Raw genomic sequence first — 20,317 nt, forward strand, 5'->3', positions numbered from 1 at the left:
CCTTTGCGATGTCCATCAGAATCTGGGATTACACAGTCAATTTCAGTCCCTCCCATTCAAATAAGTTTTGTGAGAGCAAGCCTGGGCCCCTTTTATTTCTTCTGCCCAAACCAATCCAAGTGCCTTTTCGCTACAGCAGGTTTGAACACTGTTGGTTAAGTGAGCAAAGTAGATGAAAGAGAGACCGAAAACATCTTTTTTCTTTTCCTATAGATTCCAGAAAACTTTTTATTCATTTATTCAATAAAGTTTTAAACATTTTTTTCAATGTGCCAAGGTCTGTGAAAAATGATAAATCAGATACAAGTTCTTTTCTTGAAGTCTAGTGGGCAATAAAATATATGTATTCAAATAATATTAAAGGAAACTATAAGGGAAGCCATAAACCCTTTTAGTAAGGTCAAATTTCAGTCCTCCCTGGGAAAGAGACCTTTTCAGAGAAACGAGACCATCCATAGAGGTCAGATTAGTGGTTGCTTGGTATTAAAAAGGTGGTGGATGTTGGAAGAGAGTTGATGTAAAAGGGTACTCTAAAAGATCTTTGTACTATCAGATATGTCCTGTCTCTTGGCTGCATCAATATTACTGTCCTGGTGCTATGGCTTAGGTATGATTTGTCCCCCAAGATTTCACAGGTTAGAAGCTTGATATCCAGTGTAGCAATGTTTAAGGGATGGTTGGACCTTTAAGAGGTGGGGTCCACTGGAAAGGTAATTAGCTCAAGAGTGCTGCCCTTTGAAGAAATTTACTTCTCCTAGGGCTCTGGGTAGTTCTTGTAAGAGAACTGTAAAAGAGCAAGATTGACCCCTCTCTTCTCTGACTGACTTCCTGTCTCACTATTTGAGCTCTCGTGTTCTCCTGCCATAATGCCATCCACACAACAAAGAGGGTCCTCTACCAGGGCCACATCAAGGCGATTGCCTGATATTGAAGTTTTAGCCTCCCACACTGTGAGCTAAATAATCCTCTTTTCTTAAAAAAAAAAAAAAAGTACCCATTCTCTGATGTTTGGTTATGACAATAAAAGAAAGATTAACACATCTGGTTGTGATAACACACTATAGTTTGGGGATGTATCACTATGTGGGAAACTATAAGAGACTAATGGCATCTCTCTGTGTTATTTCTTACAACTGCATGTGAACCTTCAATTATCTCAAAAAGATAACTTAAAAAATTTAAATGATGAAGGCAAATGAGGGAACTGCGTGTAGTGCTTGTCAGTTACGTCATCATCTCTGTATGTATGATGTCACAATGGTGAGTGGCCTTAAGTACTGGAGAATTCTCACAACTGAGGAATTAGTGGACAGTGCTCTGCTAAGTGCTATAGACAGGACCGGTTTCAAGTGCCAAGAAATGAAGGAAAAAGGATGCCCATGTTCGTCACTGAACTCTTCATTCAAGGCTTTACTACATGAGGTAGTCTTACACTATTTTTGATAAGCAGAACAGACTAGTGTTCACAGGAAGTGTTCAGTGTTGTTTCCTCTAAAATAGATGAACAAATTCTCAGCTTCAGCACTGGTTTCATGGAAACTCATTCACGTTCATGGTGTTTAGTGCCATTGGGCTCAAGAGAGCAGGCTTTGTATTCTCAGGAGAGACACTCTCTGGGATTCATGGGGGATAATTTCCACAGCTCTATGAAAATGTCTTCCTTAGTTATGAGAGAGGGTTTTTGTTCTGTTCAGTCTAGTTAGTTTTACTTTGTGTTACTACAGAGCCCTCTTGAGCAGGCTTTGTATTCTCAGGAGAGACACTCTCTGGGATTCATGGCGGATAATTTCCACAGCTCTATGAAAATGTCTTCCTTAGTTATGAGAGAGGGTTTATGTTCTGTTCAGTCTAGTTAGTTTTACTTTGTGTTACTTCAGAGCCCTAATGGAAAGTGATTGTAGCTCTAAGCACTTCTTTGTGGAAAACTTTTTGAAGTTTCCAATATTATTTGGTATTTTTGGCCCCTTTCCTAAAATTTGATATTGATTTAGATAAGATGGGAATTAATTTTTCAGGAGCCTTCATTATCTAAACTTCCATGCTAACTTGAAACCAAATTGTAATAACTACTTCACAGATCTTAATGTGTTTTTTAATATATGTTGGGGCACAAAATATCTTATTTTCTTTTTGTCTTTGTTTTTTAAATCAGATTTTAAATGTTTGGTTAGTAAAAACTTTTATATGTACCTGTGACTTCTTTGAAGAGTGTAGTCTGATGGCTTAGGTAGAATATTAATTACATTGAGATACATTTTTAAAGACATAAATTAGTTAAAAATATTAAGGAAATGTGAGTTTACTTTTAAAATATACTGGAAGGTTTTCATGATGGGTATATCTATTACTGTTAGTAAGAATTATTTAGTAGCAAATATTTATGGAGAACTATATAAGAATTATTATAATGACTTAACATTATAAATTTCATTATAGCTCTATTAATAGGTACTATGTTTTTCTAGATTACATGCTCCACTAGCATCATCAATAATTTTTCCATGTGACGGACATAGGTAGTCTCAATTTTAAATAGTCTTTGTTGTCTCTGGGTATATGCGAGGTGTACTGCATATTGTATCATCAGGTTTAATAGAGTATCATAAGGTACCTCAGGAACAGTCCTTTGCATCTCTTGGGTCCCCCTCCTGACTGTTGGCACTGCTTTCTTTGCCAATTTTACATTTTCATAAAAAGTAGTGTGTGCTTGCATCTCTGAATAGTTTTATCAGTGTGTTTTCTGCCAGAAGGATTTGGGGGTCTGTCTGCCTCCTTTTATTTTTTCCCTGCTTTCTGTGCCATTTTTACATTGTCATAAAAAATAGTGTGTGGGGGCCAGGGATTTAGCTCAGCGGTTCTGCTGCCTGTCTCACAAGTGCAAGGTCCAGAGTTGGATCCCTGGTACCAAAAAAAACCAACAACAAAAAAAACAGTGTGTGCTTGCAACTCTGAATAGTTTTATCAGTGTGTTTTCTGCCAGGATTTGGGGGTCTGTCTGCCTCCTTTTATTTTTTTCCTTTCAGTCCAAGCTGGCAATGTCTGTGCTGATACAGAATATTCAGGAATATTGTAGGTCTCCCATGGTTGTCCCTGGTCCTCACTCTACCAGATGGAAGTCAGGTCCACCAAATCCTTTTATTTTTTTAAGGAAGCCAAGGGAAAAAAGCTTTTAATTAATAATAGACAATGAAGGGAGCCTTCTCTTGTTAAAAAAACAAAACAAAACATAAGCCCATAATTTACAAAAGGTATCAAAAGTCTGATTCAAGGAACTGTGTAAAACTCAGGAAAATAACAGATTTATAACTAAATTAACATATGCAACCTTTCTCTCTTGGCCATAATTTGGCTTCTTGGACATCTTAACAAATTTCTCATGTATTTAAGACAATTAGTAGCCATATGTAGATAACTCTACATTTTAGCAGGAGACATGCGAAAACTTCTATTAAAAAGTATAATCAGAGCCTGGGGATGTATCAGTGTTGGAGCTTGGCCTTAACATGTGCAAGGCTGTGAATTCAATTACCAGCGCCAGAGAAAAGGATTAACTAGTAGAGCTGTACAATGGCACAAGATTATTCCTCTACTCTACTTCTGTGTTGCTTTAAATCTCAACAGTTACAAGTCAAATACTTATGCTTTTTAAAACGTACACTTAGGCCAATTAGAGGGAAGAAAAAAGAGAAAACACGTATGAGCCTCCTTTGTTGGGTCATACAGACGTCGGAGTCCAACCGGGGAACTCTCCTCTAGTCTGTTCTTTTCATGCTCTTTGCAGATCCTTACGTGCATCCATTGGAAGACCAATGGGAAGAACCAGCTTGCGCAAGTAGAATGGTGCTGTTTGAACTCCTCGTCCACGCAGATATCGATGAGGTCCACTCCTTCTGACATGGCTCAGGAAGGACGATCTCGCACCCGGAGAAGGGACAAAGTAAGAGACGCACCACGAGAATATGGCGGTGGCGCCGAGTCCGGACTAGGCCCGCAAGTCCACCAATATTAATGAGGTAATTCCATCTGTGTTTCAGTTTTCTGTGTCGTGGCTGAGGGCAATATGGGCCCTTGAGCTTTTTAAGAGGCTTGGTAGTTAGATTCAGGATTATCTGTGAAACATTCCTTTACTCTCTTTAAAGAGCTCTTTGTGTGTCTGAATACTCTCATCTCTTCACCTTTCTGAAGTTTTAGTAACAAATTACACCACCACACAGCCTTTTCTTTGCGCCACACTTTTCTGAATCGCCCTCTTAATTTTAGCATCTCTTGCATCTAGGCAGGCTGAAAATCTCCCAGATCATCAAGATCTGGTTCTCTTTTAACAACTCTTGTCAATTTATCTATCTTGCTTCCCGTTTAACTATGAGAAAAAAAACAACAAATATAAAAAGCCACCCTTCCAGTACTTTAGTTAGAAATCTCTTCACATATTTATCAAAGTTCACCATTAAAAAGGTTTGTTTTCCACATAACTACAGGACACAGTTTTGCCCACTTATAATAGGAATTTCCCTCTCTCTGGTTTTCACATGTTTCTTCTGAGTCTTCATCAGCAGTGACTTTGGAATCCATATTTCTTCCAACAGTTAGTTTGTGGAGATTTAGGTCTCCTCTAAAGTATGGTAGATTTTTTCTGTAATGCTCCATTGGGCTTTGGAGCTGTCGCTAGCTGAGTTTTTAATGTCCATATTTCTGCTAGAAGTTTGTTGAAGACAAGTTAGGCTTTTTCCCTGTCATGTTCCTCAAAATTCTTGCAGTTTTCCTGTACTGCTGGCTGATTCCAAAGCTGCTTCCACATTGTTAGGTGTTTATTGTAGCAGCACCTACTTTCAGGAAGCAAAATCTGTATTCATTTTTTTATACACAGCTAAAACAAATCTTCATAAATGTAGTGGCTTAAAACAACATGAATTTTTTTATATTGTTCCTCTGTAGGTCAGAATCCAGGATGTGCTTTTCTGGGTCCTCTGCTTAGGGTCTTAGAAGACTGACCAACATGTCAGCCAGGTAGCATTCCCTGCTGGAGACTGAGAAAACCTCCTTGGGAACTCATTCAAATTTTTTACTGAATTCATTTACTTGAGATTGTAGTATTGAGGTCCTATCACCTGGGAGCTGGTTTTTCTCCTAGGGTCGAGCTGTATTCCTGCTCATGCTTTCTATGTGGCTCCTGCCAGCAATAGGTTGAGTCTAACGCTTTCTATCTAATTTTTTCTTCTACAGAATCTCTCTGGCTCAATCTGAAAATATTCTCTAATATTAATGTCTCATGTGATTAGCGTAAGTCCTCTAGGTTTTGAAATTTATAACATTAATCACATCTGCAAACTCTCTTTTGCTACATGACATATTCATGGGTTGCAGGGATTAGGGTGTGAGGATCTTGATGTGAAGGGATGGCTGTTGTGCTACCATAATCTTCAAAACTAGCATTCCTCCGAGCATCATTGCACAACCATTACTAAACCCAATGATCAGTTCTCAGTAGTCATCTGTCTTTGGCCTGGTAGATTTCTCCCTTTGTGATACTCTCAACTTTTGGCATTTTTGTTTCCTCTGACAGCTCCTGATGTGCTTTGCTGCTTTCTTTTCTTCCCCATCTCTGGGACTTGGCATGCCCCAGGGCTCTGTTCTTGAATCCAGCTTCTTACATGACCTAATGTCTTCTTCCACCTCTTACAACTGTAAACCAACGATTTAAGTGATGGAGCCTTGTTTGGAAAATTGAAACTATAATTTTTAGCATTGTGTCACCTAGCTGTTTCATGGTATTTGATGTGGAGCAGGTAAAAGCTTTACTTCCAGATGGAAAACACATCCCCAGAGGGGATGCTAGTTGAACTCTGCTGATCTGTAGCCTCATGAAACTTAGAGGCTGAAGAAGACAGAAATGGCACCTCTTCTGGTTCAGTGACATTTTGTTGGTGTTGAGGCCCCAGTACATATGCACTACACACTCTCCTGAGTATCATAAAATGCATTATATATATTTTTTCTTTTTTGTGTTGTTTTTGCAAATGTTTTGAATCTTCACTTGTTTAATAGTAATTCATGGGTATCCTGTTCTATGCTGGGTCCCTGTACAGAATACAATCAAGAATGTGACATGCAGGGACCCTTTTACCTGGGGCTTAAAGATAGCATAAAATAAGAGGGAAAATTTCATATAATTAGTGCTTTTGATAAGCTAGGTGCCATGTAGATGGAAGATGGGTCAGTGTTTGAGAGAGGTCATCTAACAGCACCCTTCTGAGGTAAGACATTAAAACCTGGCCTGTGTCATGAGAAGCAGCCACCATTCCTAGACTAGGCCAAGGGGACAGGAGGCCTGAGGTGGGAACAGTGTGGCCTTTGGAGGGAAGGGCTGATAAGAAGCTGGAGAATTTGTCAGGGATCTGATAACACAGCTTCTTGATAGAGGTTGGGATATTTATTATTCTGTAGGGTTTTTACCTAGAGAAGTGACCATATCAATGTATTATGTACTGTTCTTGCTATTTTTAGATAATGGATTGGAGGGCAGGCAATAGTAGAAGTAGGATTACTAGCTAAGCGAGGCAGTATTCCTGATAACCAGTGAATACTATTTCTGGTTATCCATCTTGGAAGGAGCTGTGAAAATGAAAGATGGAGGAGAAAGATTTGGAATATATGTTGGTTACAAAACCCACTTGGTACACTTTCCTCTCAGCTTTGAGTGCAAATACAACTAGTACTCAGCTTAAAAAATGGTGATTGGAGTCTGAAGACATGGAGATGGAAAGAATTTACTGGCCTGGCTATTTATTTGTTCCACCTCTGTTTTCATTATTTCTGAAATATCATGAAAGACAAAGAATATTTCAGCCAATAAAATCTCATCCAGAAAGTTTTTAGTCACTAGAGAAAAATAAAACTGTTATCCTCCCTCTGTCTCTGAGCTATTCTGTGTCATAGATGACATGCAAGACAAAGCACTGATTTTACAAAATTGTGTATTTAATGTGAGTGACAATGATAACAGGTATGATTTATCAGGGACATATTACCTGTGAGGAATTATGCTAAACCTTGTTTATACCTCGTCTTGTCCATCCCTTACATCTGCCCTACTTTCTTTGTTTTAGACAGAGCCTTGGTATTCAGAGGTCTAATGGCTTCCTCCATCTAGTCACTGCACTAATAGTTAATGGAGTCCACATTCAAAACTAGATCTGTTTATATTAAAGTACAAGCATTTATCCGACATGTGGTGCTGCTGCCTCTATCATTTCTTTCCTTTTGGATTTCACTGAGGATTTCATAGCCATTTTGATTCTATCTCATCACTGAAACTGACTTTTTCTTTGTGCTAAGTAAATGACTTAACTCCCATCTGCTTGGAATCCAGTGAAAAATGAAATACACTTTTTAGTGAATGGAGAAATTAACGAGAACTCCATCCATCCAAAAAAGTAGAGGCAAAGATACGATAATAAAATGTTTAGTGGAGAACTTGCCTGCAGATATAGCTGTAGCAGAGAAGATATTCCAGGGAGGACAGAGAGAAAGATTGTCAAAGCATTGCATGCAGTCTACATGAAGTGCTCTGCCATAGTCACTGTCCAAGGACAAGTCGTGGTTTTAAAAACTTTAGATTCTATACCATTCTCTGTATTTAACCAAAGAAAGTATAGGAAATTGAAATTTATTGGAGGGGTTCTTAGGACCATACTAGGAGCATCATAGGTGTCTCATGTAACTTTCCCAGCACCCGTCCAAGGCTGGTATTATTACCCTCTCCAGGTTTTATATATGAAACAGAAGCTGAAAAAGGCTAAAAAAAAGTGGCACAAGTGGATCTCCTGGGAAATTGCAGGGAGGACCTCAAGTCCAGGCCAGCCTGACCCCAACACTACAGTACATCGCACCTCTCAGGGTTCAGCCTGAGAGATACATGACAGTGCACCCTCCAGTCTTAGGGGAACTGTGTTTTCCTTCTCTTTGTTTTTTTTAACCTTTGTAATTATAATATTTAGGGACAGTAGACCTTTGTTTTCTTGCCAGAAGCCACATATTATCCCCAATACTGTTAACAACTTGAATTTTATAGAAACTACAATGTTCTGCTTAAAATATTTTATATAAAGATTTTCCTTTTGCTATGTTCAATCTATTCAAGAACTGAATTTCTATTTTGATTGGCCCATTATTCTAAAAGGTGTGCAAAAGTTTAATTTTTCACATACTACTTTCAAGATAATTGCTGAAAAGGTTTTTTTTTGTTTGTTTATTTTTCAGTTTTGGGGATTGAACTCAGGGATTTGGCACTGAGCTACATTCCAAGCCCTTCTTTGTATTTTGAGACAGGGTCTCACTAATTCACTAAATTGTCTAAGTGGAACTCAGATTTATGATCCTCCTGCCTCAGGCTCCCAGAATGCTGAGATTACAGATGTGCACCACAGTGCCCAGCTAGAGGTTTTTATGCTACAAATTTTATATCAGTTTATTTAATAATGTTCTTATTTCAGAAAATCAGTTCCCAAAAGTGTGTTTTGATATACTTTCTATATCCATTGGGAATATTAGAAAGTGAATTTTGCTTAGGTCAAGAGATGAAGATGTTAGTGAATTTACAAACAAATATTTATGGAATCTACCATGACACTTACTCTGGAGCATCTAAGGGAAGTCACTTTAAAATCTTATAAATTTCCAAGGGTCACTGAACTTTTCATGTGAAATAAAGCCTGAGGTAGATGATCTTCCTCCTCTTTCCCTTTCCCTCCTTTCTCCTCTACTTTTCCCTCCTCATCTTCCCTCTTTTCTTCTTTCTCCTCTTCCTCCTCCTTTGAGACAGTTTAGACTCACACTTTCTCATACTTACTGAAGTAATCAAACAGAGCCAGTGATGGAAAGCGAGGAAACACAGTGGGGATCCTAAGACAAGCCATTTGAGTACAGAGGTATGTTGCAGTACATTTGAAGTATTTCCGAGGCAGTATCTGGCTTTGTCAATACAATCCATGAGATTCATCCCTACATTTCCAAAGTTGAAGAATAATCCCATCAGAAAAGTCAATGGCTCAGGGAGGAGAAAGGAGGCTATGGGTGGGGAGATGAGGGGTCCTGTCATGGAGCTGTTCTCCCGGGCAGGAGCTTGAGCAGGTAAGTCAGTGCCCGTGGCTGCCCAGTGGTTCTGAGCCAAGGCTGGTTGTCAGGCTGCCTGGGTTCAAACCCACTCTCTGTTGTGTTCAGCAGTTACTTGTCCTTTCTCTGTGAGTATCTTTACCTATAAGAAAGGGACATTAGCGATTACTTGATGTAGTTATTTGATGATGAAGTGAAATAATGTCCCTAAAATATTTAGATGATTGCTTAGTATAAGGCAGGTGCCCAATGTTCTATAAACAGTATAGAATGGAAAGCGTGCCTTTAGCTTTTATATAATTTCCTTGGTTTGATTTTAAGATTGTAGATAACCTTAACACTTTATTGAACTAAATGGATAATTATTGAAATGACTTTCAGTGTGACAGTTTCCACGCGGTTTCATAAATGTTGATACATATAGATACTTAATTAGAAAAATTAAAAAAATCTCTAAAATCAGATGTGTGTCTGTATTTCTAATTGACAGTGTATTTTTAGTTTGGTAGAATCTTTAGAGTTGCTATCTAGAAAAATGTTTTTATCTGATAATTGCTTGTGTCTCATAAACATCTCCCAAATACAAAGTCATGAGGTCAAAAGAAAATTAAAATACAGAGATGGCACTTTATATCACAGGCACTTTTTTGTTATTCTTATATCCAATGTGCCATTCACTATGAATCCAGATTATCTTTCACATGTAGTTCCTGCAAAATTATCTTCATTTCATAAATCTTGTTGAAGAGTTTAGCCTTGTTTTCCCCATGAATTGGGTATTTTCCTATTTCCACGTGAGGTCTGCTGGGTGGCATTTAGCTGTAGTGGTACAGAATCATAGAGGATTCCAGGATTCTGTGTCCATGTTCCCTTGATATCCTTTAAAGGACTTAGAATGTTATAAATCTCAGGTCAACTTGAGCATTCAGTTTGTAAATTAAGCCAAGAGATGTGGCAATTTCTACATCCAAGAAATGTAGGGCCTTCTAGGTCTAAGGTAGAATAAGCAGAAACTGTCACTGCTGACAAAATTGATCACCCTCCAATTTGACAGAGAGAACTGGGCACTGAACACACCCTAAAAAGCCTATCTGGTGTAGGATACAGTTTTTAAGTTTAACCAGAATCCATGGGAATATGTTATGAACAAAATCCTAAAAAAGGAAATTTAACCTGCTTTCTAATGATGATAAAAATCTTATAAAACTAAAGTTGAAATGTACTTTATATCTTTCTAATTTAAGGTTATGTATTTTTATCCGTGTGAAAAAAAACTATGCTTACATAAATCATGCACTTTTAAATCTTTGTTCAGCCCCTTATATATATAGTTAAGTAGTCAAGACACAGGGAATAAATGAATTAATATTTCTTTAAAAAAGAAGTATCTTTAAAATACAGAGTATGGTCCATATTGAATATTCAACATTTAGAGAAGTAGCCCAGACAGTCTCCAGCTGTTTGTTGCCATTGATAAATTGAGCCCACGCCTTTCTAGCTGGCTTCATTTAGTGCACCCTTTGCTAAGACCCATCTAGCTCTATACTGAGCTGTGCCACCAAGGTGACAGAGATCAGCGAGGCATGCTCTGCTCTGGACTGGAAGAACTGGTGTTCTAGCATCAGCACAGCTGTTCTCAAAGTTAAGAAACAAACTAACTGAGATCTTGCTTAATTATCTTTCTAGGTATACCAAATCCAGTACAACAAATATACTGCACAGCCTGTGGATGGCTGACCCTGTGGACAATGAGTAGGAAGGCCACACTCATGCTGGGAAGTCCTTTCTCTTGAGCTGGCCCATGGAGAACTTCGTGATGACCTTCAGGTAAGCTCCACAGTTTGGTCATAAAGGCTAGCTGTGGAAGGACATAGTCAATTTTATATTGTCTGGGAAAGATAGGAAAATGTAATTAAATTTTACCCGGAACTATTTATAAAAAGAAAAACATTTAAAACTGTATATTAAGCCTCTAATACACTTTCAGACCTCTCGTAATGACAACTGTTTGGCTTGTACTTTCCTCAGAAGTTTTGTGTGCAAGTGTGTAAAATGGATCAACAGTGGGAACTACTGGTGAAATTTTTTCAGGTTGTTGTCTTAGTTATTTCCCTGGTTGCTGGGACAACCCACAACTTAAAAAAGGGGAGGTTTATTTTGGTTCATGTTTCATCCATAGTTGGCTGCCTCCAAGGTAGCCCAGCCTCCAGTGATGGAGGGGAACTGCTCACGGCATGGTGACAGGAAGCATATGGAGAGGAAAGGCTCTGTGGAGAGAGATAAACCCTTCCAGGCCAGGTGCCCAGTGACCATCTCCTCTAACCAGACCCCACCTTCCAACAGTAAGCCAGCTATACTACTCTTATCTCCAGTCACCTTTGAAACACATAAGACTGTGGGGGCCATTTTAGATCTAAAACGTAACAGTTTTGATCAGTGGATTTTCAGCAGTGCTCCAGGAGCTACTTGGAGGTATTGAGTGTGCTGGGCTGTGCAAAGAAGCTAAAGGAGTAAGACTCTAGCCACCCCTCAGCTTCCTCCCCCATAATGCCCCGGTATTTTCAGGATTTTAAAAATACAAGAATAAGTTTTTCTTCAGCAAATTCTATTCAATAGTCCAATTGTTTGTAAATTTCCTTTTATACTCCCAAGTTAATTCCCTAAAGAAATAATATTTAATTATGCAAACAAAAATAATTATATCATCAAATCCTGAGACGTATGAATTTCTGTGTAGCAGATTATTATATCTAGTGTCTATAGACAATAGGTATCATATCTGGTATCTTTTAGACAACCTAAAACACGATTGATTTGTAGACTGCAGGTTGGACTTTCACTCCACATACTTAGGCTGGCATGCATATGGGTGGATGGGTCCTTACCCTGAACACCTTGAGTTGATATTCTTGAATCTGCTTTTCTAAATAACTACACATGAAGTTTTATATTTGTTTCATAAGTAGAAGTTTCATCATATGCACTCAAGACTCTTTGTTCCTCTCTGCCAAAACCTCAAGCATCTCCACAAATTTGAGACAGATAACTGTTTCCAACTTTTTACAATACTATGATACAGCTGTTGACTTAAAAAAATATCCAAAACTTATCGAGAAGAAGTACATGTGTGTACCTTTCTCTATATGTCATCTTTTCCACTGCAGATTTCGCTAAAGCTTATCTTTTTATTGTTCAATGTGTTTTCTCCATGTTGGAGGTAAAGGGAAGTGGTTTAAGTTGGAAGTATATGAAGTCTTTGATGAGGGAGTATGTGACTATATATTGGGCATTTACAACAATGCCCAGCACATAGTGTTTTTGCTATTTACTATTATTACTCTTTTGCAAGTTAGCATAAATAATTACTAATCTATATGCAGGTTGGAGGTTAAGTGTATGGCCCACTCTCTTTCTAAAACACATCCTAAGATGTAGAGAATTAATGGAGCTGTTACTGATAGTAATATAAAATGTGGCAGCTCCTACAGAAAAGCTTGATGGTTCCAAAATAAAATTGCCCTAAAACTCAGTAGAGACTCATGAGACATGAAACATACATCCATGTAAAATGTGCACATTTTCATAGTAGCATTGTTCAGATCATCCAAACATTGGAAACAAGCCAAATGTCCATCAACTAATGAATGGGTAAACAAAATATGGTATAGTGGCTGAGGAAAAGGAGAGAGAAAGACTACTTAATGAGTATAGGGTTGTTTGAGATAATGAAAATGTTTTGCAACAAGATAATGTGTATGATTACACAATATTGTGAAAGTACTAGATGTCACTCTTGATCAATTTTATGTCATATGTAATTTACCATAATTTTTTAAAAGGTATTGATAAATCCATAAATAATGTTTCTTAAAATATTTTAAATTTGCTTATGCTATGGTGAATTGAAAAAAATATTAATCATTGGTAATTTAGAAGCAGGTGGATTGATCTTGATGAGAGTATAAGTAAATTTTCTAGGAACCCATTTAACATATCACAATTCTGAAAGTTGTATTAAAAATAATTGTTATGGTTTTTTTCTCTCTAAAAAGATATTCTTGTTTCTGGGGCAGGGGTATTCCATTCAAATGCTGAATTTCCTAAGTCTGATTTAATCCAAATAATAGTATTTTTAAAATTTGCGTGGTACTTTTAAGCTACAAGGATACTCTGAGCTTCAATCAACCCCTTCAGTTGTGGACAATGAATCTTAGAGCAGGTAAGTGACTTGCCCATGATGGCTTAGCTTGGCATCACATTGTTGCAGTCAAGTGCTGAAATTTCCAAACCAAGTTCTCTTCCATTCCAAGGTCTTCTTCCCCTCACTTTTAAGGCCACCTGTGGAAGGCAGGGTCTATCAAAAGCCCAGCTAAAGGAGAATGCCACTTATATCTACATCCATATTGGTAAAGTAAGCTGCAGATATTTTCATCTGGAATGATGGTTTTAAAATGTTAGTATAAGAATTTTAAGCTTAACTTTTTCTTCCATTTTTAAAGTTGCAGTTCTTCAAAACTTAAGGAAGAATGGGGTTCTCTTCTTCAAAGGTATTTGTCAGTGTATATATTTTATGTCTTTAATCTGTGGTAAAAGAATGAAAATCTCTGTAAACCAGTGCCCCCACACTATTCCCCCTTTTTTTTCTTTTTTTTTGTTCTTTTATTGGTACATTTTAGGTATACAATTTGTTTACATTTATCATTGGGTGTTTGTACCTGTACATGATGTATCTTGGTTCTTTTTTTTTCCCCCCATTACCTGTGCTCCCTTCACCCCCTCCACCCTTTCCTATTTACATACATTTCATTTCCATTTCTTTTTCTTTTCTCATAGTTTTTCCTTTCCCTCTTTTCCTTTCCCCTTCCCCTCCCTTCACTCCTTCATCTTTGGACCTTTTTTCCTATTTCAAATTATCAATTATTCATTTTAATCATTTTAACCCTTGTTTACACTATCAGTTTCTCACACTGGTGAAACTATTCGGTATTTACACATATGTGTCCTATTTATTTCACTTAAGAGTATGGCCTCGATATGCATCCATTTAGCTATAAATGACTCTAGTTTTTTGTTCTTTATGGCTGAGTAGTACTCCATTTTATTAAAAAAACACATTTTCTTTATCCAGTTTCCAGTTGATGGGCACTTGGGCTGCTTCCAAGCTTTAGCTATTACAAACTGTGCCGCTATGAACACAGGTGCACATATATCACTGTGGTATGATTCTTTTAATTCTTTTGGGAAGATACCCAGCAGGGGAATAGCTGGGTCAAATGGGACCTGTAGTCCTAGTTCTTTGAGGTATCTCTGTACTGACTTCCATAGTGGTTGCACCAGTCTGCACTCCCACCAGCAATGGAGAAGGGTTCCTTTCTCCCCACAACCCCGCCAGCATTTGTTATTTATTGATTTCTTGACAGCAGCCATTCTTTCTGGGGTGAGGTGGAATCTCAGTGTTGTTTTCATCTGCATCTCTCAAATGATGAGTGATGTTGAACACTTTTACATATATTTGTTTGCTGCTTTTACTTCCTTGTCTGAGAAATGTCTCTTCATTTCAGATGCCTATTTTTGAATTGGGTCTTTGAATTTGGGGTGTCTGATTTTTTTCAGTTCTTTATATATTCTAGATAGTAGTGTTCAATATAGTTCTGGAAACATTAGCCACAGCAATTAGAAAAGAGAAAGAAATAAAAGGAATAAAGATAGGAAAAGAAGAAGTTAAACTGTCATTATTTGCTGATGATATGATACTTTACATAGAAGATCCAAAAAACTCCGCCAAAAGACTTCTAGACTTAATTGACAGATTCAGTAGAGCAGCTGGATTCAAGATCAACACTCAAAAAACAATAGCCTTTTTGTACACAAATAACAGACTCACTGAGAGAGAAATTAGGGAAACAATTCCTTTTACAATAGCATCCAAAAAAATGAAATATCTAGGACTCAATCTAATGAAGCAAAAGACCTCTACACTGAAAACTACAGCACTCTGAAAAAAGAGATCGAAGAGGATACAAGAAAATGGAAAGACATCCCTTGCTCCAGGGTAGGAAGAACCAATATAGTGAAAATGGCCATACTTCCCAAAACTACTATATAGATTTGATGCAATGCCAATTGAAATTCCAACAATATACTTCACAGAACTAGAGAAAACAATCCAAAAATTCATTTGGAACCATAAGAGACCTAGACTAGCAAAAGCAATTCTGAGCAACAGAGACATGGCTGGGGGTATCACAATCCCCAACTTGAAACTATACTACAAAGCTACTATGATAAAATCAGCATGGTACTGGCAAAGGAACAGACCTGAGGATCAGTGGAATAGATTAGAAGATGCAGAAACAACTTCAGACATGCTCAACCACCTCATCTTTGACAAAGGAGCCAAACACCATCATTGGAGGAAAGATAGCATATTTAATAAATGGTATTGGAAAAACTGAATTTCAACCTGGCAAAAATTGAAGCTAGACCCATACCTATCACCATGCACTAAGCTAAGATCGAAGTGGATTAAAGATCTAAATATTAAGACAGAAACACTAAACTTGCTGGAAGATAAGTTAGGTAGAACTCTTGAAGACATTGGCATAGGAAAAGACTTCATGAACAAAACCTCAGCAGCACGGGAACTAGCAGAAAGAATCAACATCTGAGATCTCATCTTATTAAAAAGCTTCTGCACTGCAAAAGAAACCACCAACAGAGCTAACAACCTACAATATGGGAAAAAAATTTTAGCAGCTGTACCTATTCCCCTTTTTCTTAATAGAAATAGACTATTTTCATATAACTTTTTGCTCAGATTTACCCTGGCTGCTATCATATGTTTTCTAATTTGCAATCAAGTTTTTATTACTTTTTCAGAAGTTCTAGTTTCCACTGCCATCTTTCCCTTCTTTCCAACCTATAGATTGGAGCTAATGGTATTCTTTAAACTCATATGAAGTTCCTTTAAATGTAGGTTACTAAGCAAGCTGAAAGCAACTGCTTCTCCCCACCCTCAAGCCTTAGAAATTGCTAGGCCTAGCTGTCCAGACAAGAATACTTTGAGGATTAAATGTGCTACACAGTTAGTACATGGTAGAACAACCTATTATCACCTGGGCCATGTCTTCTTTTCTTGAAATATTTTTGCTTATTTTTAGCTCATAATTTATCTAGCTGAGTCTATCCATATGGTTTTATAAGCCACATAACATGTATTGAAAATATTAACAACATAGATTCATTTGAAAATAATCTACAAGCTAACTTATTTTATTATATTTTGGGTTATTGAATTTGATCAGGTACATCAATATAGCCAAAGAGAAAGACCACCAAAAAAGCATTTCTCTAAATCTTCACCAAGGATATTTTGAACTGTGCCTCTGCGTGTGTGTGTTTGTGTGCGTGTGTGTGTGTTAGAGAGAGAAGCAGAGAGGATTTATGTGTACATGTATATATTTGCATATGTAAAAATTAAATGGTAGGTAATATACAGGAAGACTAATTCATATTAGCTACAGGACTTAAGCTTACAGGAAATATTGCATGTTAAAATCTCCATAAAATATAGTAGTTTATTGTAATAAGTAGTTTTCCCAAGTAGGTATTTCTTATTAGAATTAAGTTATTTTTTAAATTGTCATGGCTTTCAAACAGAGTGGTGTTTTCAGATATTACCATAGTTTAAAAAAATATTATTGTAAATATTTTTGTTTATGTAGAGATAAATCTAAACATACAGAAAACTACAAAATTGTACAAAGAATACAAAATTCCCTTTTATCTAAATTCACCTATTTGGTATTCTTTTTTTCCATTTGCTTTATTATTTATTTACTTTTTCTGCCTGTGTCTCTTTCTGTATATGTGTAGACATACACCTGTTTTTGAAGGTCAGTTACATATCCCTGTCCCTTTACCCCTTTGCATAAGTACTATATCCTTAAATACTTTTGTATTTCCTAAAGATAAGTATATAATTTTATATAACCACCATTCCATTATCAACTTCAGCACATTTAACATTGGTATAATATTTTAATCTATCAATTTTATCAGATGATCCTAATGTTCCCTTCTCAGTAGAGAATCCACTCTGGGGTCAGGCATTGTATTTAGCTATTAGGTCAAATACAAAGGAATTCTGAAGTGTCTTTCACTCTGAAGAATGTCAGGTTTGAACTGAGTGGAGAGGGATGACATTTTAAGAAAGTAGCATTTTTTATGCTATTGGAGAAAAAAATCAAAATGTTAGCTTCAATATTGATTTCTGAAGACGAGATGTTCATAAGATTTTCTAGATATTTTTATGACACTTTGTTCTTTGCAGCAGTTCAGTACTACACAAAATAGTATTGAAGTCAGAATACAGAGTAGTACAAAAAAATTATTTCCTGATCAATGACAAAAGCCATGAGAATGTTCTGGCTTGTTTCCAAGTACCAGATGTGTTGCTAGAGAGAGACGAGTCTTCTAGACTGTTCTCCTGTATGGAAGTATGCCCTTGTCTCTGCCTACTTGATTTCAGTTGTGGCAAATAGTGACGTTCGGTGTTTTTCATGGAAGATCACCTTTATGTTTTTTTTTTTTTATTAGTAGTAATGCTTGTAGTACATAATGTTTACATTCCTTGTAGGGAATTGGTACATGTACATAATACGTCTTAATTTCTTTGCCTTCCTCCTCTTTCCCCTTCCATCCAAGGAAGATCTTTACATTTTAAATGTCAATCTTAGGTTTAATGTAGATAAACATTTATAATGCTTTGCATTCATTCATAAAGATCCAAAGTTCTATTGTTTTTTAAAATTTACTGCAGAAACTTTCCTTATTATTTCTTATAGTATAAGTCTGTTGTCAACAGATTTTGCTTTCTTTTATCTGAAAATGTCTTTATTTCTCTCAACATTTATCCTCTGTATGTGATTTTTTTTCATATTACTTTGACTGCTTTCAAAGTAAAATGATTTTTGGCTCTTAGTGTTTAGACTACAATGTCTCAAAGAATAATGTTCTTTGAATCTATTTTGTTTCACATTTTTCTGAACTTGAATTTGTAAATTTTTGTCTTTTCCCAAATTTAAGACATTTTTGACCATTATTATTCCAAATATTTTTTCTCTTCTTTCATTAAACCTTTTAATATTGTACACAGTCTCCCTTGAGCTTTGTTAATGTTTTCAATTTTCTCTCCTCCTTCAGACTAGATACTTTCTACAGATGTATTTGCAAATTCACTGACTTTACAAATTGTCTTATTTTTTGTGGAGCAGTTTCTCACCGTGAGTACTGCAGAGAGGTATTACAGAAGCTTTATTCACTGGCATAGTTAGGAATGGAAATTACTAAAATTTCATCCTTGAGCCCTATTTTTATCAACTAAATCAATTTCAACAAGGAAAATATAAATAATCACAATCCTGATACAGATAAAGTGTTCATTACATAGTGCTTCTTTAAATATATCTTTGGTAGCCAGTTCTTCTGAATTTACTACAACTAAATATATGAGATGAAAAGAAATAAAAGCATAGTATAAAAATACAACTTGGTAAGAGACAAAGACCCACTTCCTCCTTTTAAAACTCTCCCCTCCCCTTATGTAAACGTCCTCTGGTGCTAAGGACCAGCCTCTGGATCCTTTCTGAATTATCAGTCTTTCTCTTTCTTGTCTAAGTTGTTGTATTTTAAGTACTACAGTTCTTTGTTGAAACAGCAAGATATTTAATAAAAGTTTATTACTGGCTTTATATGATATGAATGCATGAAAAAACAATTATAATCAAGGGTTTGTGTTCTACATATGCTTTATCCTGTCGTGACATAAAAACGATCTTTGCTTGTAGAATATGGATATTAACTTGAAAATAACTATGTATCTATATGTTTTCAAATTCTTAACTTATAGAATTTTTTCATTTCTATTTATAGCCTTTAACTATAAAAGCAGCAAATTTAAACACAGTGGATGACATTATCAATAAAAGTCACTAGCAGTGCTGGGAAAAACTGTTATTTGCAAGGTATTTTTCATTAAAAATCAACTTTGATTTCTGAGATTCATATAGATTTAAGTATATATATGTGTGTGTATGTATGTTTATATAAAACACCTTTCATCATAATATATCTGATTATTATTATTATTTTTGGTCCTGGGGATCAAACTTGGGACCTTGTGCTTGTAAGGCAGGTGGCGGAACCACTGAACTAAATCCCCAGCCCTATAGCTGATTATTATAGATGTCAAAGTATTTGGGACCCTCTCACTTTTAGGAATTAAAGGCAATTAAGATATAATGTTAGTCTATGTATCGTAACTGTCCTTGCCAACTCATATTAAATTTCATGTAAACAAAAAGCCTTTTAGAAACACAAAAATACTAAGGAAATATGTTCTTCAAGTATCAATTGTGAGATAGTGCTTTGTGATGCTCAGTTCTCTTTGTCTCCTAGGGTGTTGAGACAAATATCAGCTGGATGTCAGTTCTGGCAAGGAAGAAACCCATTCATTCACAAGTGTCTGGGAAATCAAAAATGGATTGACTAGGATCAACGTTATCTCTGAAGTCTCAAAACATTTATTGATTTTTAGTTTACCTACTCCTAAAAGTAAAAAAAATCTCATACAGCATTCAGTCATTTATACATTTAATAAATAATTAACAATATTCTATCCCTGGTAGCTAATAAAATTTCTCCATTGAACAAGTTATAGTCTGGTTGAGCAGAAAAATATGAAGTTTTGGGGGAAAGTACTACTTTTTTGTTATGAAGTACAAAAAGAAACTGGAACTTCTTTTTCCCCATATATTGTTCATCTTATAGTGAAAGTTCTCTTTTTCATTTTCTAATTACTAGGTAATCTCCATTTTGTACAGATCTTCTAAATTCCATCCATGCCTCTGAATTAAAATAATGCTCTATACCCAGACCTTTTATCACATTAAAAAAATGAGATTGTCACATTAAGACTCCTAAAAATTTCTTGGATTGACCAATTTGCACCGTATCATTTTCTGGGTTACATTTTCTAGCATTTGTTCCAGGGTTATTGAGAAATAGATTATACTTCTTCTGAAATAGTTATTAGAATAATTTGGTAGAAAAAAATTTGTATCAGCAAATTTGTTCAGTGTGGTCAACAGTAACAAAGCCATCAAAACAAAAGAAGGGACAGGGACAGAGCCTGAAGCAGACCCAC

General features: G+C 36.3%; 1 long non-coding RNA gene and 1 gene segment (V, D, J or C); both read left to right on the forward strand.

Moving 5' to 3' along the window:
- Window positions 1–20,317, forward strand: part of LOC106009314 (Ig lambda-1 chain V regions MOPC 104E/RPC20/J558/S104-like) — a 505,149-nt gene that overhangs the window by 198,846 nt on the left and 285,986 nt on the right.
- Window positions 1,319–10,926, forward strand: LOC110348811 (uncharacterized). Its single transcript, XR_002394383.2, has 3 exons — window positions 1,319–1,422; window positions 3,782–4,013; window positions 10,798–10,926. It is a non-coding gene; the product is annotated as an uncharacterized LOC110348811 (long non-coding RNA).

The sequence above is a fragment of the Heterocephalus glaber genome, unplaced genomic scaffold (genome assembly GCF_053883595.1).
Source record: "Heterocephalus glaber isolate CG9 unplaced genomic scaffold, H.glaber_assembly_v1.0 deba00001687, whole genome shotgun sequence".
Classification (NCBI taxonomy): Eukaryota; Metazoa; Chordata; class Mammalia; order Rodentia; family Bathyergidae; genus Heterocephalus; species Heterocephalus glaber.